Source organism: Rhinopithecus roxellana, chromosome 5 (genome assembly GCF_007565055.1).
Source record: "Rhinopithecus roxellana isolate Shanxi Qingling chromosome 5, ASM756505v1, whole genome shotgun sequence".
Lineage (NCBI taxonomy): Eukaryota > Metazoa > Chordata > Mammalia > Primates > Cercopithecidae > Rhinopithecus > Rhinopithecus roxellana.
In genome coordinates this window covers 167,851,571-167,877,527 of record NC_044553.1, presented here as the reverse complement: position 1 = coordinate 167,877,527, position 25,957 = coordinate 167,851,571, and the positions used below count along the sequence as shown (strand labels likewise).

Sequence of the window (25,957 nt, the reverse complement as noted above, 5' to 3'; positions counted from 1 at the left end):
TTTGTGTGTTGTCTGTTGGCATGTTTTTTGCATGTCTGCCATCAGACTTGTTTTAACCCAATCATCCTGTACTATGTCTCTAAAAGATAGAAATTATCTAAAGACAGTGAGCTTTGCAAATAGACATTATTTTAAAGAAAATACTGTTACTCTTTCTCTTTTTTCTCTTCTGTGGGAAAAAATATTAAAGTTTTTTGATAGACTTTTCTTTTTTCTTTCTTTTTTTTTTTTTTTTTGAGGCGGAGTCTCGCTCTGTCGCCCGGACTGGAGTGCAGTGGCGGGATCTCAGCTCACTGCAAGCTCCGCCTCCCGGGTTTATGCCATTCTCCTGCCTCAGCCTCCCGAGTAGCTGGGACTACAGGCGCCCGCCACCTCGCCCGGCTAGTTTTTTTGCATTTTTAGTAGAGACGGGGTTTCACCGTGTTAGCCAGGATGGTCTCGATCTGCTGACCTCGTGATCCGCCCGTCTCGGCCTCCCAAGTGCTGGGATTACAGGATTGAGCCACCGCGCCCGGCCTTGATAGACCTTTCATATTCTTCTTAGTGTATTTTGAATGTGACATACCAGGTGCCATTCTGTCTTGTTGGGGAGGTAGAATTTCTTTTCGATGGCAATGGAAGTGTCACTCATTTTTTTTAAGGAAATTTCTTCCTAAAAATCATGAACAACTCTTTGGAGAAGAGATAGTCTCTCATTTTTACAGTATGTGAAATATTCTCTGTTTAAGATACTGCAAACTTATAGATTCCCCCCACCTGTGGCGGAACTCATTACTTCTTTTGCTTCTTGTTTATGGGGAGTAATTTAAAGAGAGATGTAAATTTGGTTATATAGGGGTTATGATGTTCCCAGGTCGCCAGGATATCTGAATTTCTGAACTCCTAAATGCCTACCTCTGTAGGAAGTTGGTGTTGGTTGCCTGTATCTGGAAAACTTTCTTCCCAACCTGGAAAGGAGTTCCACTCACCCAGCAAAATAAAGTTAAGATTAATGAGATTAGTATTTATAACTTTCTTTAAAAAGTGTGATTTCTCAAGAAAATAAAGATAGAAATGAGCCAACAATTTTGAGGCTTTTATTCTCTCTGTAATTGCTTTCTCTGTGTTTTTATATAACTTTCACAGTATACCTTCATCTAGTATTTCCAGCAGATCTGCTTTTGAGGCATAGTGCATTTCCTGCTCTGTTTTTGTTGATGCTTGTGGTCCAGGAGGTGGTATAGCGAATATATTAGATCTGAGGAGGGAAAAATCAGAGAGAGCAACTTTGAAAACATTTCTGTGAACTTTACTCAAGATACAGATATCTCAGATAGCTGGGCTGTCAGATAACCTGTAGTGATAGCTACAGTATATATTCAAGGCACAATTGTTCTTCTATATCCTGGCACAATAGAGTTGCCAGGTTTTACAGTCCCAGCTTTCTGGGACCTATCTATCATGGACCCTAATTCAGTAGTTTAAGTAGGGCTCAGGAATTTGTACCTTTATTTTAAAAATGCAGCTGACTTAAAAATACCAATGGTCTGTGTTTTTTAACTTCAGGTCAAAACCCATATAGGGATCCCAAGATCAATGTAGTGGTTTAAAACCAGGTAAATTAAAATGGAATGGAAAATATCAGAATTTGTCACACATTTTAAGAGCATACACTGTTTCATAAAAATTTTCCAGTCTTAATTATATATGGGTATGTCTATGTATGCATATGTATGTATGTTATTTTACTATAGACAATGTGGAAACTGGGTTACAATGTAAATATGTTTCTCACTATGGGTTAGATGAAAAAATTTGAAAAATTCTGTGAGATCTTGCTACATGCATTTACAGCTTCCTATATTTCCACTATTATTGCAGTGTTAGAGTTTATTGTACTTTCATTTTATATTGTCCCTTCTGTTAGACTGTAAGCTTGACAGAGGCAGAAGAATATGTCTATACTGCTCACTACAGCCTCTTCAGCATCTAGCATGTATGTGTTCTTAGTATAGGTGTTACTAGCTGTATTTAAAAGATTCATAAGGAGAGGCCGGGCCCAGTGGCTCACACCTGTAATCCCAGCACTTTGGGAGGCCAATGCGGGCGGATCACGAGGTCAGGAGATCGAGACCATCCTGGCTAACAGGGTGAAACCCCGTCTCTACTAAAAATACAATAAGAAAATTAGCTGGGCGTGGTGGCGGGCGCCTGTAGTCCCAGCTACTTGGGAGGCTGAGGCAGGAGAATGACGTGAACCCGGGAGGCGGAGGTTGCAGTGAGCCGAGATCGTGCCACTGCACTCCAGCCTGGGCAACAGAGCGAGACTCCATCTCAAAAAAAAAAAAAAAAAAAAGATTTATAAGGATAATTTAATTCCTCAAACAGAAATAGTTTTCTGTGTGATCTAAGAACTCTGGTATGTCCTTTTTTATGTTATTACTAGGTCATTTAGTCTGTGTTTAATGCACGGACCTGTGAGGTTTAAAGCCATAAGCAAAACAAAGTTCTCTTGGCAGTTGTTTTGGGATTCCAGGTTAGTTTACTGATTTGTCAGTAAGGATCTTGACCGTAATTTCTAGAGAAACTAAACCTTTTATTTATGCGGTGGGGTGTATCAGGGTTAGGGTGGTGGGTGTGGTGTGCCCCAGGATACAGACATTAAGGAGGTTCATTGTCTGTAAGGCATTTAAAAACAACAAAACTGACAAAAATAGTGTTGCTTTTTATTGTCACCTTGTACTGGAATTTCTAACCTATGTCACTGATAAAATACTCTTCTCTGCCAGGGTGACCTCTCATACCTCTTTTCTTACTTTAGTAAGACAAAGTTGTTTGGACTCAGCTCTTTCTTTATGATGTCACTGAAAATTTTAAACTAGGTTTCTTTCTCTCTTTTTTTTTTTTTTTTTGTTTTGAGGAAGGAATGCTGTTTTAAGTTCTCTAATGACCTTTGTTAGTACATATGGTATGGTTAAAGGTCACTGAAGCACACGCTTTGGGGTGTGACTTTTCCTTCTTCACTATTCTCCAAGTCAAGATAATCCTCTAGGCTATTTTCAAAATTTTACTGAAAATGGTTTATAATTTTACCTTTATCAGGAAATCATTCTCTTTGCATTTTTCTTAAGCTATATTTCAACTTGATAAATCACCCTATATCAATTATATTTCTAGAAAAGAATCTATTTCTATTTAGGAAAACTTAAACTGCCCTGCAGGTGTCTAATTTAGTACTGGTTGATATTTTAAGGAGGAAATTATTTCACTGACCTTCAGAATATATGGATATTTTTTATGAGCTCAAGTTGTTAGATAGTATTCCTGTAGATGAGATATAAGATTTTACTCCTGTACCTTCCAGGATTGCACGTGTCACTTATGTTATTTTGGCTTGACGGAAATTCATTTCCCTTAGTTCTAGTATGCAGCATACTGTTAGAATGCCTTTACTTTTCCTTTGTGAGCAGATAACCAATGATATGCAAATCTTCTTACTGAGTTAAACAGAGGAAATCAACTATTGACAGATATTTTCTGACCATCTGCTAAGTTTTAAATTTGAGAAATGACTACATGCTTGTCAAGGAAATTTCATTATCAGTACCCATTTATCTACTGAACTCCTCTTGAGGGGTTTACCAAGTGGTTGACGTGTGATTCACCTTCAGACAAACATTTAATTGCATATTTCTAAATGTGATGGGCATAATGTAATGGGCACAAAAACAAGATTTAAAAATAGGGGCATTTGTTTTCATCCATGCTGCTTTATTCCTTCTTTGTCAGTAAACCCCTCCGAGTATGACAAGGTGGCATGTAGTGCATTAGTAGGTCTGACTGTAAAGCCTAGCTACAGCTTTTGAATTCTTTCAGTCAGAAAATAGGTGAAAAGAGATATTCACAACTAATGACAGATATGTTCTACCACTTCAGAAAAATAGACATTGAGGTAAGATCAATTTGTTTGACCATCCTCAGGGCTGATGTAATTATTGGGTCGAAATTTATTTTATTTGAAACATAGCATTTATACTAAAATAATTTTTCCACAGTTTTTCATTGTATCTTATTTCAATGCTACTTTATTAAAGTGCTGTTTTTCCTTTTAGAGATCAAAAGCAAAAATTATTCTAAAATGTTATAAAATAGAAATATGTTTAAAATAAACCAACTTTATTTTCCTCATTGTTCTTAGGACATTCAGTTTGTTATAGATGATTGTGTTCTGGTTGTAATGCTTTATACTCTAATATAAAGTCTTATTTTAATTTTTTTACACAAGTTAAAGATTACTCAGTTTAGTTAATTTTTATTTTGTTTTATTGTTTTATTTTTGTATTATAGTCAAAATGACTTCTTATTTCTATTAGTTCATATGTATTTGTTGATCTCATGCTAGACAGATTATTGACTATATAGGCAGGATGTTAACACCACGTACTCTTGTCAAGTGGCAGTATGATTGAAGACATTGGAGATTTTCTTCTGATTTAAGGGAACCAGCATTACTGCCATTTACACTTGTAAGATTATTCTATTAATGTTTCTGTAGAGGTAAATGAGCATTAGAAATCAATTTCTTTATATGCCATACACATCTTTACAGCATTTTGCACAGTTGTAAATTTTATAAGTTTATTTGCTTTAAACTAGCATTTAAAATGAACAGAATACATTTGCTTTATATCTTCTAATTTACTAAATTGCTTGTAGAGTTTACTGCCATCTTGAAATTATACAAGTGACAGGAACAGAGGTTAAAGGCTTCATTCGGATGTATTTTTAGGGGGCCCCTGAAAACCAGGTGACTGTGATTGAAACAGAGTCAGAGTTTGTATAGGCTATTGAAAAGTTGAGTATGTGACCTTGTGATTTTATCTTAAGCAGCAGTTTTTGGATTTAACCACCCCTCACTGTTGAGGGTTTTCCTGTTTTCATGCCTCTTGCATGAGGTCCCAATAAACATCAGAATGATAGTTTCTGAGGACGATTTTTCTGCAAGCCTTGCAATTTACTGAAGAGTCAGAGTTCGTGGGGCAGGGGTAGTAGACAGTAAAAAAAAAAAAAAGAAAAAAGAAAAGAAAAGGGGGCCAATGTACAAGGTAATGGGGAAACTGGGGACCCTCTATTATATTTGTCGTATTCCTTTTGCATTACCTTTGAAGCAGAGAAAAAGCAAAAAATCTAATGGATAGCAGTCACTTTTTAAATTATTATTACATACCTTCTTTTATTATCTTCCTTATATCAGCACCTATAACCATTTAAAGCATTAATTCTGTAAATACAAAAATACATACAGATACTCTCATGGATTTTATTTATAACATTGTAAAGTGGGGAGTGATGCCATGTATGCTCTCCAACTCCATTTTATAAAATGTTGTTGAAATTAATCTTTCCAAAATTGTAATTGTTTTCTACTAAAAGGTTGCCTTTCTTTAATGGACATTATGAGTTGATTGGAGGGTTTTTTACCTGTACCTTCTCAACCAACTTATAAATATATATATGATTACAAACTCACAGGAAATTTTCCAGATACTCTTCTATAATTGTAAGGCTCCATTTTCATTACTGTAAAGGGTGTGTGTGTGTGTGTGTGTGTGTGTGTGTGTGTAAGAGAGAGAGAGAGTTTTTCTAAAAAAAAGGCTTCTTGAACTAAAATTAAACTAAGGCCTGGGAGCAGGCTGCTTGCATACCTTGTGTCAGTCTGAGTTCACACATACATAGTTAAGAGGCTGATAGCTATTCATGGCAGTGAGGTAGCAATTTTGAAAACACTGATGTACCAAAGGTCCCTTTGGATTTTATTCATGTGAAGGTTCTAAAAGTTGCAGGAAAAATGTTGGTGCATATTATTAAAGACAAGGGCCTTAAAATTACTCATGATTACATATTAGGTGGTGTTTCTAGGTTCAGAAATAAACAGGTATGATAAATTGAGACCAACATACGTTTTATGATTTTCTTTGTATTTTGTTTTACAAAGGCATGGAAATTCAAAGAATATTCAGAAACAAAGTATAAGTAGATTAAATTCAAAATCCACTTAGAAACAAACTTAAGATATATAACTAGTTTCCCCTAGTGCATTTCTTGTACTTATATTATAGAAATACTTCCAAAAGGCATTTGAGGTAGTGTCAATGAAAAGAGTCACACTCTGTAAAATATTTGAAGAGATTTATTCTAAGCCAAATATGAGTGGCCATGGCCCATGACACAGCCCTCAGGAGGTCCCGAGAACATGTGCACAAGGTAGTCGGGGTGCAGCTTGGTTTCATACATTTTAGGGAGGCACGAGGCATCAATCAAATACATTTAAGAAATACATTGGTTTGGTCCAGAAAGGCGGGACAACTCGAAGTTGGGAGAGAAAAATAGAGACCTTGTTCCTGTTTCCTAACTCATTTGATGCAAAGGTAAGATAGCCCTCTGTCAGAAGCAAAAATGTCTACCTGATTGTATAGATTTTTAAAATCTATAAAAATAGCTGTTTTAAAGTTCTTATCTACTAATTCCAACATTTGTGTCATCTCTGGTACTGTTATAGTGACTTTTTTTCCTCGTTAATAATATGTTTCAATTTTTATTGCTTCTTCCTCATCTGGCAATTCTTTTTATTATATTCTGGGCATTGTGGATGTTCTGTTGAGAGATTTAAGGATTATTGAGTTTTGTTTTGATAACTACTAGAGAATCAGGTTGATCCTGTTGAGGTTTATTTTTAGTTTAGTTTAGTTTTTTATTTTTTAAAGGAAGATCTAAAGTGATCCTTCTTATAGAGCTAGAGTAATATGTTTTTATATCTGTTACCAGTGGCAAATCTGTGTGGGTCTGCAGCAATCTCAGTTCTTGCCTCCTCAGAAGAAAGAATTTGACTGAGGGGTATAAGGCAAAAAGAGAGACCAAGGCAAGTTTTAGAGCAGGAGTGAAAGTTTTTTAAAAAGCTTTAGGGCAGTAATGAAAGGGAGTAAATTACACTTGGAAGAGGGCCAAGTGGGCAACTTGGGAGATCAAGTGCCTAGTTTGACCTTTGATTTAGAGTTTTATGCATTGGCATACTTCCCAGGTCTTGCATCCCTTCTCCCCTGATTATTCCCTTGCGGTGGGCTGTCCACATGCACAGTGGCCTGCCTGCATTTGGGAGAGGCTGCATGCGCAGTGTGTTTACTGGAGTTGTACACATGCTCACTTGAGGCATTCTTCCCTTACCAGTCAACTGTTCCTAGAAGGTCATATACCAGTTAAACTCTGACATTTTGCCTCTTAATGCACATGCTTGAACCCACTGGCCCAACTCCAGCGCGAAGCTACTAATTATCAGTAGATCTTATTGGGAAGCTACTAATGATCAGTTTCAGGGTTTTTTTCTATCTATTAGGAGATTGCCTTTCCCTGGTGCCTGCTGCAACCAATTCTTATTTTAGAAAAACAGTGTAACAACTGCCTGACCATCACCTGAAGGTCGCCTGACATTCCTGGTTGCTGGGGAGCCCTCTACAGCCCCACTCAAGCCTGGCTAGCTACTTACTGTAACATATGTATATATATATTTTTGTTATGACAGTAAACACAAGATTTGTGTATCCAAAGTAGACTGATTATTTACCTGCAGAATATCTTGTATTAGTTTCCCATGCTCCATTTTTTTTTCCCATGGTGCTATGTGATAAATGCATATGTCATCTGCATGTATGAGGAGGGGCCTCTAGTGCATGAGAGAAACCCCAAATTATTAATCTTGAAGCTTATGTAGAAGCTGCTTACACAACTGTACCTTCTCCCCTCCAGGAAAGAAAGAGAGAACACAGAGAGAAACTGAGACCTTATCTTCCTAATGTAAACAAATCCTCTATGAAGAGAAAAGTCAAAGGTGTTTTGACCAATAATGTTTTGGAATGTAATAAATGGCTCCACATTTTGATACCCTTTGAAATGTAAACACATAGTACTTAGAGATAAATTTCTATATTACTCTTTTTTTTTTCTTTGAGACCCAGTCTCACTGCTCTGTCGCCCAGGCTGGAGTGCACTGGCGCGATCTTGGTTCACTGCAACCTGCGCCTCCAGGGTTCAAGCAATTCTCCTGCCTCAGCCTCCCAAGTAGCTGAGACTACAGGTGTGCGCCACCATACCCGACTTACTTTTTTACTTTTAGTAGAGACAGGGTTTTACCATGTTGGCCATGCTGGTCTCAAACTCCTGGCCTGAGATGATCTGCCTGCCTCGGCCTCCCAACGTGCTGGGATTCCAGGTGTGAACCACTGTGCCCGGCCTGAATGTCCACATTGCTCTTATCATTTCTATCTATTCAGTCACCCTTTAATCAAAGTGCCAATTTTCTTTGCTCAGAAAGCCCTTACCATGCAGAAACATGAAGATATTCACATTGTTTCTTGACACGGAGTCGCCTTACACCTAAGGCATGGCCGTTCTTGGACTTCAGATATATAATCTGGGTATTCATTGATGTCTCTTCACTCTGTTTGGTTGGAATTGCAGTGTTTCCCAGTTCCATGTGACCCATAGATACCCTTCATCTCACAGCCCCTCAATAGTTATATTTTGCTAGGCTTTGTGGAATTACACCCTGTGTACCCACATCCTAATATTTAGCCAAATACTCAAGAGACCCTTATGCAGACTCCTGGAGTTCCTTCTCTATAAGATTCCCTCCTCTCCATTCCCCTTCACCCAAATTCCGGTAGCCTCAGCAGACCCAAATTCTGACTTCTATTTCGTCTACCCAGTGACACCTCTGTTCTCCCTCTAGCTCCCCTTCCCTGTGCTATGATCTGGAAAGTATCTTCAGGCAGAAAGCCAAGATGAATGTGGCTTTTATATGTCTGTCTTCTCCCAAGGATCACAGCCCTGAGCTGTCTGTTGTTCAGCATCTGCTTCATATATTTTGTTCAGTTTCATAGTTGTTTACATTGGGAAGGTGAGTCTGATGCTGTTATGGCAAAAATTGGAAGCTCTATCTACCAGATTTTCAAATTGTCATCATTGTATATCATCTCTGCCATTTACCTGTCTGGTACTTAAAGAATGTTAATTCCCTTTAAATCAACAATACATTATTTCTGTATTTAACAACCTGTGTGTGTGTGTGGGTGGGGTGTGTGTTTGTGTCTGTCTAGGTTATTAGATGAGTTGAATTTGTTTCCTTTATATTTGTTTTTAGTATTATAGATGACATTTTTTTTGTAGGGATGAAACTCAGCTTGCTCAGGAAGGAAAATAATTGTCTGATCACTAAGGGCACTGGGCTTGGTTAAAAGAGGAGGCTATTTTCTTCTTTAAAAATTTTTGCTTGCATGCCAGTAAGGAAGTTGGGATTCTCCATAAAGAGGATACTTCTGGAAGTGAAACAGTTAGGCTTGTTTATTCTGGATACACAGAAAGGTATCACAGTGACTTAATTATACACCCCGAAATATCTTAAAAGAGTAGTTTAGAACTGTCAGCTAGTCTCTGGGCATTGTTTGGTTTTGTGTTTTTAAACATTTTTAAAATGAACAAATAAAAGTTGTATATATTTGTGGTATACAAGATAATGTTTTGAGATATGTATATATACACATTATAGAATGACTAAAACTGATTAACATATATGTTATTTCACATACTTATCTTTTTTTGTAATAAGAACATTTAAAGTCTTATTTAAAGATTTTATTAAAGAACATTTGAAGTCTTAGCAATTTTTAAGTATACAATACATTGTTATTATATATAATCACCATGTTGAACTAATTCCTCCGTCCAACCGAAATTTTGTATCCTTTGACCAACATCTCCCCAATCACCCTACATGATCATAGCATAGCCCCTGATAACTACCATTCTACTCTTGGCTTCTCTAAGTTCAACTTTTTTAGATTCCTCATATGAGTGAGATCATGTTGTATTTGTCTTTCTGTGCCTGGCTTATTTCACTTAGCATAATATCCTCCAGGTTTGTCCATGTTGTCAAAAATTAAAAGATTTACTTCTGTTTGAGGCTAAACCGTATTCCACTGTGCGTATATACTACATTTTCTTTATCCATTCATCTATTTAAGGATGCTTAGGTTGATTTCGTATCTTGGTTATTGTGAATAATGCTGCAATGAACATGGAAGTACAGATATCTTTTCAACATATTAACTTTATTTCCTTTGGAATATACCCAGAAATGGGATTGCTGGTTCATATGGGATGAATTTCCTTTGGAATATACCCAGAAATGGGATTGCTGGTTCAATGCTCTAATTTTAATATTTTTAGGAACCTCCATACTCTTTTTTATAATGATTGTACTAATTTATATTGCCAGCAACAATGTACAAGGGTTTTCTTCTCTCCACATCCTCACCCACACTTATCTCTTGTCTTTTTGATAAAATACCCATCCTGACAGGTGTGAGATGATATCTCATTGTGTTTTTAATTTAACAAATTTCCTTGATTGAGTTTTTTCATCTATATTTTGGCCATTTATAATCCTCTTTTGGGAAATTTCTATTATAGTCCACTTTATTTCCATAAAACTTCCTTTTTATGGCTTAAAAAGAAATAGACAATGTCAGTTGTAGGCCCCCAGGTTAGAGACCATAGTTTTTGGTTTAGGAATATCCTGGGAAGCACTCAGTAAATGTGAAATAAAATTAATAATATTTTTCTGCTAGTTTCTTTGAACTTGTTTTTGGGGCTTGCTTTTTGGCATTTCATGGGTATTGGCTTGTTATTCTCCAAAATGACCTACTTCAGGGATTATGAGTGATGCCAGTTTTTCATAGCTGGGTGGCTTTAGGATCTAAGGTTATCTTAGGGATATCCTGAGGATGTGTTATTTTTACCTCAATAGTGATAGCCAGTAGCTGATCCTCCTCCTTCCTGTCCTTTACAATTTCATTAAAATACCTTCTCCATCTCTTTCATCTAAAGAATTCAAGTTTTTTTTCAAGTTGGTTGTTGAAGAACATTGATTATGCGTCTTTATGTATAAAACACCAAAAAAGGCATTGTGGAGAGTAACAGAAGTTAAACATATGACTTTTGTTTTCTATGAGTATGTAACCTAATGACAGAGAACACACAAAGATGTGAGTGACAGAAATATGAAAAAAAACCTTGCAGCTTTTGGAAAAGCCAACAGCCTGAGAATCACAGTCTGTCACTTAGCAGCTCTAGTATAAAGAGTGCTTCGTCCCTGATTGCTCTGGCAGAAGGTTCTGAAGAGCCTTAATGTTCAAAATTGTGTCCCTGAACCAGCAGTATTAGCATCACTGGGAAGCTCATTGGAAGCCCAGGATCTCAAGCCCTACCCTAGACCTTCTGGGTGAGAACTGTCATTTTAAAAAGGTCCCCTGCTGATTTAAATGCACATTACAGTCTGGGAAGCACTGCTGCAGAGGATTCTGATTGTGTTTGTTTACGTCAGGTGCTCACTTGGAATAAATCACCGCAGCCAGGGACATACATAACATACTGAATCTTGGGACATATGGTCCTTATCCCCTAGGACAATGGGAGTGGGATCAGTTTGTGGACTGGATTTACTACAGGAAAAGGGTGTTTTGTTACCAAGGGAAGGGAAGTTGGGAAAGAAGATAATAACAATAGATGTCCAATAAACTTTATTTCCTCTTTCATGCCTTTGCTCACATTAGTGTTAGAAGTAGCCAACTCCATTACTTTGGGTCATTTCGTCCCATTTCCTGTGTGTGTGTACGTGTGTGCACACGTGTGTGTGTTCATGTGTGTTCTACTTTCAGTTCTCCACCCCTCTTTGCCATCTGTCTGCCTGACCTAGATATTAGAGGTTCTTCCTTACTCCACAGCATGGTTCTGTCCCTCTCAGAGAGTTCATATCTCTCAAATATATATTAACACATTATAGATAAGCACACACATACCTCTGTCTAAGTCTAACTTTACCTCATTGCACTCCTGATAGAACATGTTTGCTTTACCCACTGCTTTTCATTCTCCAAGGCATTAATCCTTCGAGTCACGCCTTTTAAAGCTGTGAATATCTGTTAAAATGTACTTGTATTAATATTACAGGGGGTCATACTTTTAGCTCTCAGGAATTATGATTCTATTAGCAAAGTTTTTTTTATACAGGGAACAAAAGAGGGATGTAATCCTTTACTACTATTATTTATTTTGATGTTCAAATTTTCTCTGATTTCTCAAGCAGACTCCTGTTCTCATTTGATGTGTCCTCATTCTTTAAGTTCCTTCTTCCCTTCTGGCCCAACAAGATGTTCCAGGCTCATCTTACACTTTTGCAATCCTAGCTCTGGAATCAGCCATTTCTCCAAGGAGTTCTAATGACTTTTAGTGGAGAATGCTGTTTAGAAACTAAGATTTGAGTGCAAGGTGTGCTTATCCTTTTTGAGGTATCATTGTTCGTGGGCCATCTCAGTGGATAGAATTAGGAAATATGCATGTGTATATGTATGTGTGTATGTGTGTATTTAGATAACTTAGATTGGTATCATGTACATGATTCTTTGCAGGCCAGGTGGTCTCTGTTTCAAGTACTTAACTTTTCCTATGTAACACAAAAGCACCCCTAAATAATACGTAAATGAATGGGCAGAGCTGTATTTAAATAAAACTTATTTATGGACACTGACATTTGTGTTTCGTATCATTTTCACTTATGACATAGTCTTTTTTGACATTTTTTCTAACCATTTAAAAACATGGAGGCCATTATTAACTTGTGAGCCATACAAAAACAGGTGATAGAGCATATTTGGCCTGTGGGCTGTAGTTTGCCAAGCCCTGGTCTTTCCGAAACACTTTAGGTTTACATACAACACACATACCTATATAGTCATACACTGCATAACATTTTGGTCAATGATGGACCACATTTACAATGGTGGTTACCTAGACTATATAGGAGCTGAAAAACTCCTATTGTCTAGTGATATCATAGCCATCATAACATCATGGCGCAACTCATTACATATGTGTTTTTGGTGATCCTGATGTAAACATACCTACTGAGCTGCCAGTCATATCAAAGCATAGCATATGCAGTTATGTATGGCACACAATACTTGTTAATTATAATAAGTGACCATGTTTTTGGTTTATGATGTACTATATAGTTTTCCCTCCGTATCTTTGTGGGATTGTTTCTAGGAATCCACTCGCCCCTTCCCATGGATACCAAAATCCACCAATGCTCCCCAATATAAAATGGCATAATATTTGTGTATAACCTATGTACATCCTTCTGTATACTTTAAATCATCCCTAGATTACTTACAATGCCTATTACAATACCTACACATCACTTCATTTGTGTGAATACAACGTAGTACTTGGCACACAGTAAATTCAAGTTTTACTTTTTGGAACTTTGTGGAATTTTTTATTTTATATTTTATTTTTATTTATTTTTAAAATTTTAAGTTCAGGGGTACATGTGCACGTTAGTTACGTGGGTAAATTGCGGGTCGCTGAGGCTTGGTATGTGAATGATCCCATTACCAAGGTAGTGAGCACAGTACCAGATAGGTGGACTTCCAAGATATGCCTTCTCTCCACCCTCCCCCATCAAGTGGTCCCCAGTGTCTTTGTTCTCTTCTTTGTGTTCATGTGTATTCATTGTTTGGCTCCCACTTATAAGTGAGAACATGCAATATTTGGTTTTCTGTTCTTATGTTAGTTTGCTTAGGATAATGGAGTCTAGCTGCATCCATGTTGCTGCAAAAGACATTTCATTTTTTTTTTTTATGGCTGTGTAGTATTCTATGGTGTATATGTACCACATTTTCTTTATCCAGTCCACTGATGATGGGCATCTTGGTTGATTCCATGTCTGCTTTTGTGAATAGTGCTGTGATGAACATGTGTCTTTTTGGTAGAATGATTTATTTTCCTTTGGATATATACCCGATAGTGGTATTGTTGGGTCAAATGGTAATTCTGTTTTAAGTTCTTTGAGGGATCTCCATACTGCTTTCCACAATGGATTGACTATTTTACATTCCCACCAGCAGTGTATGTGTTCCCTTTTCTCCAATGTATAAGTGTTCTCCCTTTTCACCAGCATCTCATTGTGGTTTTGATTTGCATTTCTCTAGTGATTAGTGATGATATGAGCATTTTTTCATATATTTGTTGGCCACATGTATGTCTTCTTTTACGAAATGTCTGTTCATGTTCTTTGACCATTTTATAATGGGGTTGTTTTTTGCTTGCTGATTCAAGTTTTTTATAGATTCTGGATATTAGACCTTTGTCAGATGCATAGTCTGCCAATATTTTCTCCCATTCTATAGGTTGTCTATTTACTCTGTTGGTAGTTTCTTTGCTGTGCAGAAGCTTTTTAGTTTAATTAGGTCCTACTTGTCAATTTTTTGTTTTGTTGCATTGTTTTTGAAGACATAGTCATAAATTATTTGCCAAGGCCAGTGTCCAGAATGGTATTTCCTAGGTTTTCTCCTAGGGTTTTTATTGGTTTAGGTCTTAGATTTAAGTGTTTAATCCATGTTGAGTTAATTTTTGAATATGGTGAGAGGAAGGGGTCTAATTTCAATCTTCTACATGTGGCTAGCAAGTTATCTCAACACCATTTATTGAATAGGGAGTACTTTCCCTATGGTAGTTATTGTTGACTTTGTCAATGATCAGGTAGTTGTAGGTGTATGGCTTTATTTCTGGGTTCTCTATCCTGTTCCATTGGTCCATGTGTCTGTTTTTGTACCAGTACCATGCTGTTTCAGTTACTGTAGCTTTGTAGTATAGTTTGAGGTCAGGTAATGTGACGCCTCTGGATTCATTCTTTTTATTAGGATTGCTTTGGCTATTCCAGCTCTCTTTTGGTTCCTCCATATGATTTTTAGAATAGTTTTTCTAATTCTATGAAAAATGATATCCAATAGTCAGTATTATAGGAATGGCATTGAATCTGTAAATTGCTTTGGGTAGTATGGTTATTTTAACAATGTTGATTCTTCTTATCCATGAGCATGGAATGTGTTTCCATTTGTTTATGTTGCCTCTGATTTCTCAGTAATGCATTGTATTGCTCATTGCAGACATCTTTCCCCTCCTTGGTAAGTTGTATCCCTAGGTATTTTATTCTTTTTCTGGCTACAATAAATGGGATTGTGTTCTTGATTTTGCTGAGCCTAGACATTATTGATGTATAGAAATGGTACTGATTTTTGTACATTGATTTTGTATCCTGAAACTTTACTAAAGTTGTTTATCAGTTCTAGAAGCCTTGTGATGGAGTCTACGGGTTTTCCTAGGTATTGAATTATATTGTCTGTGCAGATAGACAGTTTAACTTTCTGTCTCCCTAATTTAGATGCCTTTTATTTCTTTTTCTTGCCTGATAGCTCTGGTTAGGACTTCTAGTACTATGTCGAATAGGAGTAGGGAAAATGGGCATCCTTGTCTTTTTCCAGTTCTCAAGGGGAATGCTTCCAGCTTTTGCCCATTCAGTATGATGATGTTGGCTATAGGTTTATGTTATATGGGTCTTATTATTTTGAAGTGTGTTCCTTCGTTGCCTAATTTGTTGATGGTTTTTAACATGAAGGGATTTTGAATTTTTGTGAAGGCCTTTTCTGTGTCTATTGAGATGGTCATATGGTTTTTGTAATTAATTCAGATTATGTGGTGAATCACATTAATTGATTTGTATATGTTGAACCAACATTGCATTTCAGGAATAAAGCCTACTTGATTATGGTGAATTAGATTTTTGATGTGCTTCTGGATTTGCTTATATTTTGTTGAGGATTTTTGCATCTGTGTTCATCAGAGATGTTGATGTGAAGCTTTTTTTTTTTTTTTTTTTTTTTTTCTGTGTCTCTGCTAGGCTTTGGTATCAGAATGATGCTGGCTTTGTAGTCTGAATTAGGGAGTAGTCCCTCCTTCTCAATGTTTTGAAATACATTTAATAGGATTGGTACTAGCTCTTCTTTGTATATCTGGAAGAATTCAACTGTGAATCCATCTGGTCTAGGGCTTTTTTTGTTTGGTAGACTTTTTATTATTGATTTAATTTCTGAGCTCATTATTGGGCTGTTCAGGGCTTTAATTTCTTCCTGGTTCAATCTTGGGAGGCTGTGTGTTTCCAGGAATTTATTCATTTCTTTTAGGTTTTCTAGTTTATGTGCATAGTGGTATTAGCAATAATGTGATGATTTTTTTGTATTTCTGTGGAGTTGGTTGTAATGTTACCTTTGTCATTTCTGATTGTGTTTATTTGGGTCTTCTCTCCTTTTTTTTTTTCCTTTATTAATCTATCTAGTGGTCTATGAATCTTTTCAATCTTTTTAAAATCTTTAATCTTTTGAAGAACCACCATTTGGTTTCATTGATCTTTTGTATGGATTTTTGTCATTCAGTCAATGTCATTCAGTTCAACTCTGATTTTGGTTATTTCTTTTCTTTTCTTCTGCTAGCTTTGGGGTTGGTTTGCTCTTATTTTTCTAGTTCCTCTAGGTACATTAGGTTGTTAGTTTGAGATATTTCTAACTTCTTGATGTGGACATTTAGTGCTATAAATTTTCCTCTTAGCACTGCTTTAGCTGTGTCCCGAAGATTCTGATATGTTATGTCTCCATTTTCATTAGTTTCAAAGAATTTTTTGATTTCTTCCTTAGTTTTGTTCTTTACACAAAAGTCATTTAGGAGCAAGTTGTTTAACTTCCATGTAATTGTATGGTTTTGTTAGATCTCCTCAATATTGATTGCTATTTTTATTGTGCTGTTGTCCACCTGTGTGGTTGATTTGATTTTGATTTTTGAATTTCCTGAGACTTGCCTTATGGCTGAGCATGTAGTCAGTCTTAGAGTATGTGCCATATGCAGACAAGAAGAATGTATATTTTTCTTGTTGGTGGTTGGAGTGTTCTGTAGATGTCTTATTAGGTCCAATTAGTCAAGTGTCAAATTTAAGTCCAGAATATCTTTGCTGGTTTACTGCCTTGATGATCTGTCTAATGTTATTAGTGGAGGTTGAAGTTCTGAGTATTATTGTTTGGTTGTCTGAATCTCTTCACAGATTGCTAAGAACTTTTTTTTTTTAATCTGGGTGCTCCACTGTTGGGTTGGGTGCGTATATATTTAGAATAATTAAGTATTCTTATTGGATTGAGCCCTTTATCATTATGTAATGCCCTTTCTTTGTGCTTTTTGATCATTGTTGGCTTAAAACCTGTTTTATCTGATATATGAATAGCTACCCCTGTTTTTTGTTTCCTATTAGCCTGATAGATCTTTCTCCATTTCTTTACTTTGAGCCTATATATGTCGTTACTTGTGAGATGTGTCTCTTGAAGACTGTTGTCAGTTGGTTTGTGCTTCTTTATCTAACTTGGCACTCCATCCCTTTTAAGTGGGGGCATTTAGCCCATTTCCATTCAGGGTCAGTATTGGACTGTGAGGATTTGATTTTGTCATCATGCTATTAGCTGGCTACTATGTAGACTTGATCATATAGTTGCTTTATAATATCAGTTAAGTATGTGCTTAAGTATGTCTTTATGGTGGCAGGTATCGTTCATTAATTTCCATGTTTAGCACTTCCTTTAGAAGCTCTTATAAGGCAGGTCTAGGGGTAATGAATACCCTTAGCTTTTGCTCGTCTGGAAAGGATTTCATTTCTCCTTTGCTTATGAGGTTTAGTTTGGAATGATATGAAATTCTTGGTTGGAATTTCTTTTCTTCAAGGATATTGAAAACAGACCCCAAATCTCTTCTGGCTTATAAGGTTTCTACTAAAAGGTACATTGTTAACCTGATGGGGTTCCCTTTGTAAGTTTTTCTCTAGCTGCATTTAAGATTTTTTTCTTTTGCATTGACCTTGGAGAATCTGATGACTATGTTTTGGGGATGGTCATCTTGCATAGTATCTCACAGAGGTTCTCTGAATTTCTTGAATTTGTATGTCACCCTCTCAAGCAAGATTGGGAAAATTTTCTTGGACTATATCCTCAAATACATTTTCCAAGTTGCTTGTTGTTTCTCCTCTTTCTGAAATACAAACGAGTTATAGGTTTGGTCTCTTTGTAATCCCCTATTTCTCAGAGATTCCGTTATTTTTTAAAATTATTTTTTCTTCATTTTTGTCTGCCTGTGTTGCTTCAAAGGAGTGGCCTTCAAGCTGTGAGGTTTTTTTTGTTTTTTTGTGGGTTTTTTTGACAGAGTCTTGTTCTGTCACCCAGACTGTAGTGCAGTGGCATGATCTTGGCTCACTGCAACCTCCATCTCGTGGGTTCAAGTGATTCTTCAGCCTCAGTCTCCCGAGTACTTGGGACTACAAGCATGTGCCACCACACCCAGCTAATTTTTGTGTTTTTCATAGAGATGGGGTTTGCCATGTTGGACAGGCTGGTCTCAAACTCCTGACCTCAGATGATCCACCTGCCTTGGCCTCCCAAAGTGCTGGGATTACAGGTGTGAGCCACCGTGCCTGGCCAAGCTGCAAGATTCTTTTCTCATCTTGGTCTGTTCTGCTTTTAATGCATCCAATTGTATTTTGAAATTCCTGGAATTTTTCATTTCCAGAAGTTGAGTTTGGTCTTTTTTTAAATGGTTATGTCATCTTTCAGCTATTGGGTTGTTTTACTGTTTTCCCTGGGTTGGGTTTCAACCTTTTCTTGTATCTCAGTGTGCTTCATTATCATCCAGGTTCTGAATTCTCTGCCTGGCATTTCAGCCATTTCATTCTGGTTAGGATCCACTACTGGGGAGCTAGTGTGATCATCTGGAGGTAAGAAGACACACTGGCTTTTACAGTTGCCAGAGTTCTTGTGCTGGGTCTTTCTTCTGTGACAGTTGATGATTCTTTATTATTTGAAGTTGTTGTCCTTTGGGTGAGGCTTTTTGTTTTTATGATCTTTATTGCCCTTAGGGTTTTTTGACTGTGGTGTAAGTTGGGTATAGTTGAATCGCTTCATTTCTGGATGCTTTTGGGGGGCAAGGCTCAGCTCTACACTACTGCGATGCATGCTCTAGCCCTGTGGTACTGGGACTGGGTCAACAGCTTTGTCCTCTGGTCTCTCACGGTTGAGCTTTGGCTGGGATAGAGAGGCTGAGGTGTTCCCAGACCATGGACAACAGCACTCCATAGGGGACAGCAAATGGGGCATGGGTGTAGGTGCTTCAACAGGAGCAGCAGGGGCACTGTGGGCAGGATGTGCTCCAGTGGGCAATGCTGTGAGCAAAAGGCACTCTGGCAGGGGCACTGAGGGTGGGAGGTGCTCTGGTAGGGGGCACCGTGGGCTTGGGAGGTGTGCTCCAGCGGAGGTGGTGGAGGCGTTGTGGCCGGGAGGCACTCCAACTTGGGGTGCTATGGGCAGGGTCGCTTCTGCAGGGGTAAACCATGGGTGGGTGGGTTGCTGTGGCTGGAGGTGCCACAGGCAAGAGGCCTGGAATTTTCTTTTTTTTTTTAATCTGAGGTTGATTGAATTCATAGATGTAGAACCCATGGATATGGAGGGCCAACTGTAGCATACATTTTACTGTTATTTTTGAGTATATTTCTACTTATTAAAAAAAAGTTAACTGTAAAACAGCCTCAGGCAGGTCCTTCAAGAAGTATTCCAGAAGAAGGCATTATTATCTTAGGAGATGACAGCTCCATGGATTGTTATCTTAGAAGATGACAGCTCCATGTTATCTTAGCAGATAAAGCCCCTGAAGACTTTTCCCTGGGACAGTTGTGGTCTGTGGTTACAAGTAATCAGGGAAAAGTTTTCTACCCTTTCTAGTGTTAGCCTCAAGCTTTGAGATAGACAATATTTCAGGGGCTGTCAGTAAGAAAGTTTATAACTAATCAAATTTTGAGGATCTTGCTCTTAGGGTCCCAGATTTATCAACAGGTATCTACTAGTTAGACTCTCAAACTTGAGTGACTCCTAGGATTGTCTTCTATCTCTCAGCCTTGAAGATCATGTAAACCAAATCTCAATTTCATTAGGTTTAGCAAAATGCTGTCACAGCATAAAGGTCAGTTTCTACATTCTGTTTCCCTCTCTGGGTTCCTACGTTTATTTATTGATTTATTTTTCTATGTAGTCCTCATTTGTTTTTTTAGCAGATCATGAATGCATTTGAGACCAGTAGTTTTAGTTCATCATTCTCTCAGAATACAAATACCTGCATTATGTGCACTTTTCTTTAACTGTGCATTGCTCTTTAATATTTGATCATATATTTTACATCTTTCTAGTTATTTTATGTTTGTCAGTTATATATATTTCAGTCCTTGTGAGCACAGTTGATGATTTATTCTATTGTTCCATTTCACTTCAGCCCTCTAGGCAAATAGTAAAATTCTCACTGATCAATATAAAATAAGTGAGCTTTTTATTAAGATTATTTCAGAGATCATGGTACCTTGCTGGTATAAAAGAGTAAAACCCCCTTTTCTAAAGTACTTAGCTTACTTAGAGGGGGAAAATTTCTAGTTGGAGATATTTGACTGATATTTAGGAATTGTTAGTTAAATATCTATGTTGTGTGCTACATGCATATATGGGAATTTTATTTCTTTCTCTGTATTTTATGAAGTAAGCATAAAATGGACTAAAATATTTTCTTTTCCTTTTGGGATATGAATTTTGGTCAGTAGGGACAGATTGTTTCTCTATAGGTTCTTTAGCAGATAGGAAGCAGATGCGGCAATGTGAGGAGACTACTAGGGGAAGAACAAATGTATGAGTAATCTGGAAAAAGATTAAAGTCAATTATAAGTTAAATGTCAGCCTTTAGACCAAAGCTTTTTCATTCTTGGTACTCTAAAGAGATGAGAGCAATTGAGTGTTCTTAAACCCTCCGCAACAACAACAACAACAACAAAAAAAAAAAAAAAAAAAAAAAGGAAGGGGAATGGAGAGAGAGAGAGAGAGACTGTTTTTAAAAGCTAGTATTTCACTATACTTACTATTTTATTTCCAGATTTGTTTCTCTTTTTAAACAGTCTACTTTTGATTTTCTTTCGTTAGGTAAAACATAACCCATCATTAGCCTGTATTTGTACTTAAGAGTATTGTTTTATTTGGTTAGCGAATGTCTTTAAAATCATATGGTCTTTGTCAGTGAGCTTCTAGGAATGTCTGGCATGTTTATTGGTCAAATGCCTGGCAGATGGAAGTAAAATTTTGTGAGGAATTTTCTGGATCAAATCCAGATTTATTTTTACTTTAATAAAACTATTCAAAGCATAAAGACTTCAGTCTGACTGTCAACAGTAGTAGCTGATCTGGGAGCAGTTGCCCGGATAGTACCTACTGAGGATCGCAGTGGTGTCCCCATTCCTGATGCCACTTTTTTGTTGTGCTTGAATTATAGACATAGACCATATGGGCATCTACAGGTCTTTTAGATCTCTGAAGTTCTTTATAATGTGTACTGGGCATACTGTTTTCTTCTATACATAAAAAAGTGCTTTGTATTTAATTAAATGAAGATACTGTTTTGTGTGTGACACCACCCATTATTAGACCAATTCCATTGGCAATTATTAGATCAATTTAATTCCCCAAAGGAATACTTGAGAGACAGGGCTGGGAACAGTTACAATCACTTTAGTTTAAAATTATACTTAGCAATAAGAAACGAATCGTAGACTCTACAATCTAGCTTGTAAATAAATAGTAAATAGCAATAAAATTAGAATCTGTCTATAATAAAATTAAGTTTTCCAGCTTGTCTGTGCTTTTGTATATATTATTTTCACTTTTAAGTGCATCTGCCTAATTAGTAATATATATTGTAATGATACTTAAATATCATGTTATCTTTTAAATAATAATTCCAAGAAAAGTGTAAGAAAATTCACTCATTCACTTTTTTAAAATCAAGGATAAGCCCTTTGGAATTATTTCAATTCATCACATTTTTTCATTCATTCACCAAAACTTTATTGCACACTTACTAAAGATAGGTCTTAAGTTAGGTGTTGGAGCGGTGGTCACAGTATCGTTCCAGTCTTCAAGAAACTTACAGTTTAATTCTATTGAGTTAGGCCAAGTATTGGAAAAAAAAAATGCTCTTCAACATCTACTGGTTCTCTTACCTCTGCTCTTCACATTAGTTAACACCTTAAGTTTGAAATTAGTGAACCCATCCTATGGTAGCTGCAGGAAAACTTAGTGAAAACCGTTTTGAATTGTATCTTAATAGCCATTGTCCACCAACATAACAGCGTTCCAGGAAAAGGAGACTTGATAGATGAAAAGATAATCTGTCAAATATATATTTTTTATAATTTAAAATTTCTCTGTAAGTCAATTTTTAAAGATATAATTTACATATAATAAAATGAACATATTTTAAGTGTGGAGTTCAATGAATTTTGACAGAGTATGAACCCTTGTAACCATAACTTATCTAGTTGTTCACTTGAGAGAGAAACTTGGAGTTATTCTGGATTCCTTTCTTTATCACATCCAAATGATTACTAATTTCTGTCCATGCTATACTCTAAACTTCCATAGAACCTATCCCCTCTTTACTCTCCCGACTACTACCTTGGTTTTTAACATGTTAAGCCCTGTTTTTCACCTCTATTACTGCAATCTACTTTATAACTAGCTTTTGATTCTTATCTCTTTTCTTTTTCATATGCCCTCCATGACTTTATTAAGTTGTGATTTTTCTAAAATACTATTCTGATCATTATTACCCACCTTGCTTAAAATCGCTTCATGACTCTTTAGAGTTCCCATTCTCAATTATTGGTTTGATGGTGACATCATTTTTCAGATAGAAAATACACATAGAGAAGCAGATTTGTGGAGGGAAGGTGATGAGTTAGTTCACTTTAACAAAGTGGAAGAAATAAAACATTGCCTTCTGAAGCATTTTTATTTGATTCAAGCTTTATGTACACAACTATGGGGGAAAGAGATAAAAAGCCATCACAAATACCAGAAACTGTTCTGAGATTTTTATATTGATGAAGAAAATGAATTTTGGCAATGCTAGGTGGGAAAAATTATGTTTGTTCAAGCTTGTTTATACTTGAAGTGATGATTAAGTTTAAATTTATAAACTCGCATTTTCACCTTCATATACTAGTTTGTTAAAAAAAAATGCCTTCCCATATTTATCTAAACATGTCTCGAACACTATGAGTTGCATATAAATCGTGAAGTTTACCTTTCAAATTGGTAAAGATAAGCTCTGAAGTAAAATAATTAATAGCAGGGTGTCTTTTTACATTCAGTGTGAGGAAAACATAGAATAAATATTTAAATATGACAATAAAAACAGCAAACTTTATTCTTGCTGTATAACTTGCCTCAACCTTGTTAGTACCTATTTATTATTTTCTATACCATGAATATTCTATATAATCTAGCTTTTCTTGACACAGTGAGAAGAGATATTTAATTTAGTGCCTGAATAAATAAAGTATTTATATACTATAAAGTACTGGTAATTTAGTGCCTGAATAAATAAAGTATTTGTAAAGTATTTGTGTACTGAATGAGAACGACTCTAATATAAATGAGTTTTACCAAGGTGCCCTGTGGTATTATTTAGAAAAGTGATTATTTCTTTAAAAAATGAAAATCCTGGCCAGGAGTGGTGGCTCACGACTGTAATCCCAGCACTCTGGGAGGCCGAGGCGGGTGGATCACCCGAGATCAGGAGTTCAAGACCAGCCTGGCCAGGGTAAAACCTTGTCTCTACTAAAAATACAAATAATTAGGCCGGGCGCGGTGGCTCAAACCTGTAATCCCAGCACTTTGAGGCGCCGAGATGGGCGGATCGCGAGGTCAGGAGATCGAGACCATCCTGGCTAATGCGGTGAAACCCCGTCTCTACTAAAAAGTACAAAAAAAAAACTAGCTGGGCCAGGTGGCGGGCGCCTGTAGTCCCAGCTACTCGGGAGGCTGAGGCAGGAGAATGGCGTAAACCCGGGAGGCGGAGCTTGTAGTGAGCTGAGATCCGGCCACTGCACTCCAGCCTGGGCAACAGAACGAGACTCCATCTCAAAAAAAAAAAAAAAAAAAAAAAAAACCAAATAATTAGCTGGGCGTGGTGGTGCATGCCTATAATCCCAGCTACTCGGGAGGCTGAGACAGGAAAATTGCTTGAACCCGGGAGGTGGAGGTTGCAGTGAGCCGAGATTGTGCCATTGCACTCCAGCCTGGGCAACTAGAGCGAAACTCCATGAGAGAAAGGAAGGAAGGAAGGAAGGAAGGAAGGAAGGAAGGAAGGAAGGAAGGGAGGGAGGGAGGGAGGGAGGGAGGGAGGGAGGGAGGGAAGGAGGAAGGGAAGGAGGGAAGGAAATCTCAGTCAAAATCTCATAGGTTATAGATATCAACAGTTGGATTCTAAAGTTTGTATGAAAAGGCCAGACCTAGAATAGTGACACAATACTGAAGAATAAAGTTGGAGGATTCACACTAACCTTTTGCAAGAATGTTTTCTATGGTTAAAATAAACAGATGATCAAAGTATGTTTTCACAAATCACACAGTTTATTGCCATACAAAGAGCTTATCATTTTTATTCATAATGCTCAAAGAATGGAAGAATAACAGGAACAAACATCACAGGGAATATACTCAATAGATAAAGTACATTATCCACATATTGAACGAGTTCCATTTTAGTTTAGAGTCCAGTTATTAAAGTTTAGTTGTTAAATTAGGATGGAAGCATGCCTCTGCAGATGTAAAGTCTAATCAAAGTTTGGCGAGTACTTTTCTCTATGTGGTTTCAAGAGGGATGGTTTGATCACCACAGGGTACATCCATAACAATGTGCAAGGTCCCTCAACACTAGCAAGCAGTGCCAGTGTTGCTGGGCTTTGGAGGATAGTTCAAAGTCTGCCAGACAGCAACCCTGCTAGTCTGATATTTTGGTCTTTGGAGAAGTGTCTGACATAGAGTAGCCCTGACAAAGCCTAAGTTACCAATCTGTCAAAATCTTGGGTTTATATGTGTTTTTAGAGTCCAGGAGTTGAGCCCAATAACTCATGTATGTGGTCTGATGAGGAGTGATAGAACATTCTTACAGGGAGAGGAATTAAACTTCATGTTCTTATCACAGAAAAACATGTGTCATTCATGTAGTAAATAAACTAAGTGTTTAAATCATTTCAAAGCTACATAATAAAGATCCCGTATAAAACTACAGTCATCATGACAGTGTGGTATTGGTGAAAGAGTAGACACATATATCAATGGAACCAAATAAAAGGGCCAGAAATAGACCCATATAAATATAGTCAGGTGATCTTTGATAAAGGAGCAAAAGCAAGTCAATAGAGAAAGGATAGTCTTTTCAACAAATGGTATTGGAACAATTGGATGTCCATATGAAAAAGAGAAAGGAATATAGACAGGGACCTTACACCTTTCACTAAATTAACTCAAAATGGATCATAGACTTAACTGTAAAACACAAAACTATTAAACTTCTAAAGAAAACTTAGGAGAAAATCCAGACAACCTTGGATTTGGCAATTCGTTTTTAGATACAAGACCAAAAAGTAGGATCCATGAAAGAGAAAATTGTTAAGTTGGGCATCGTTAAAATTAAAAACATCTGTCCTGTGAAAGACACTGTTAAGAAAATGAAAAGACAAGCCACAGACTGGGATAAATATTTGCAAAACATATATCTCATAAAAGAATTGTATCCAAATTTTCAAAAAAATCCTAAAATTCCCCAGTAAGAAAAGAAAGAATCCAATTTAAAATGGGCAAAAGAACTGAAAACACAAAGAAGATATATGGATGGCAAGTATACATATGAAAAAATGCTCAGCATCTTTTGTCATTAGGGAATTGCATATTAAAACAATGAGATACCACTACGTACCTCTTGGAGTGGCTGAAATCCCAGAACACAGATACCAAATGCTGGTGAGGATGGGGAGCTGTTAAGATTGCAAGATGATACAGCCACTTTGGCAGGCAGTTTGGCAGTTTCTTACAAAGCTAAAATAAACATAGTCTTACTGTAATATCCAGCA

The 25,957-nt window shown here is 36.9% G+C and overlaps 1 protein-coding gene across 5 annotated transcripts in view; it reads left to right on the top strand.

Annotated features, from left to right (window-relative positions):
• The window catches only part of LRRC49 (leucine rich repeat containing 49), a 157,681-nt gene that overhangs the window by 46,086 nt on the left and 85,638 nt on the right, over positions 1–25,957 (top strand). The window lies entirely within an intron of this gene.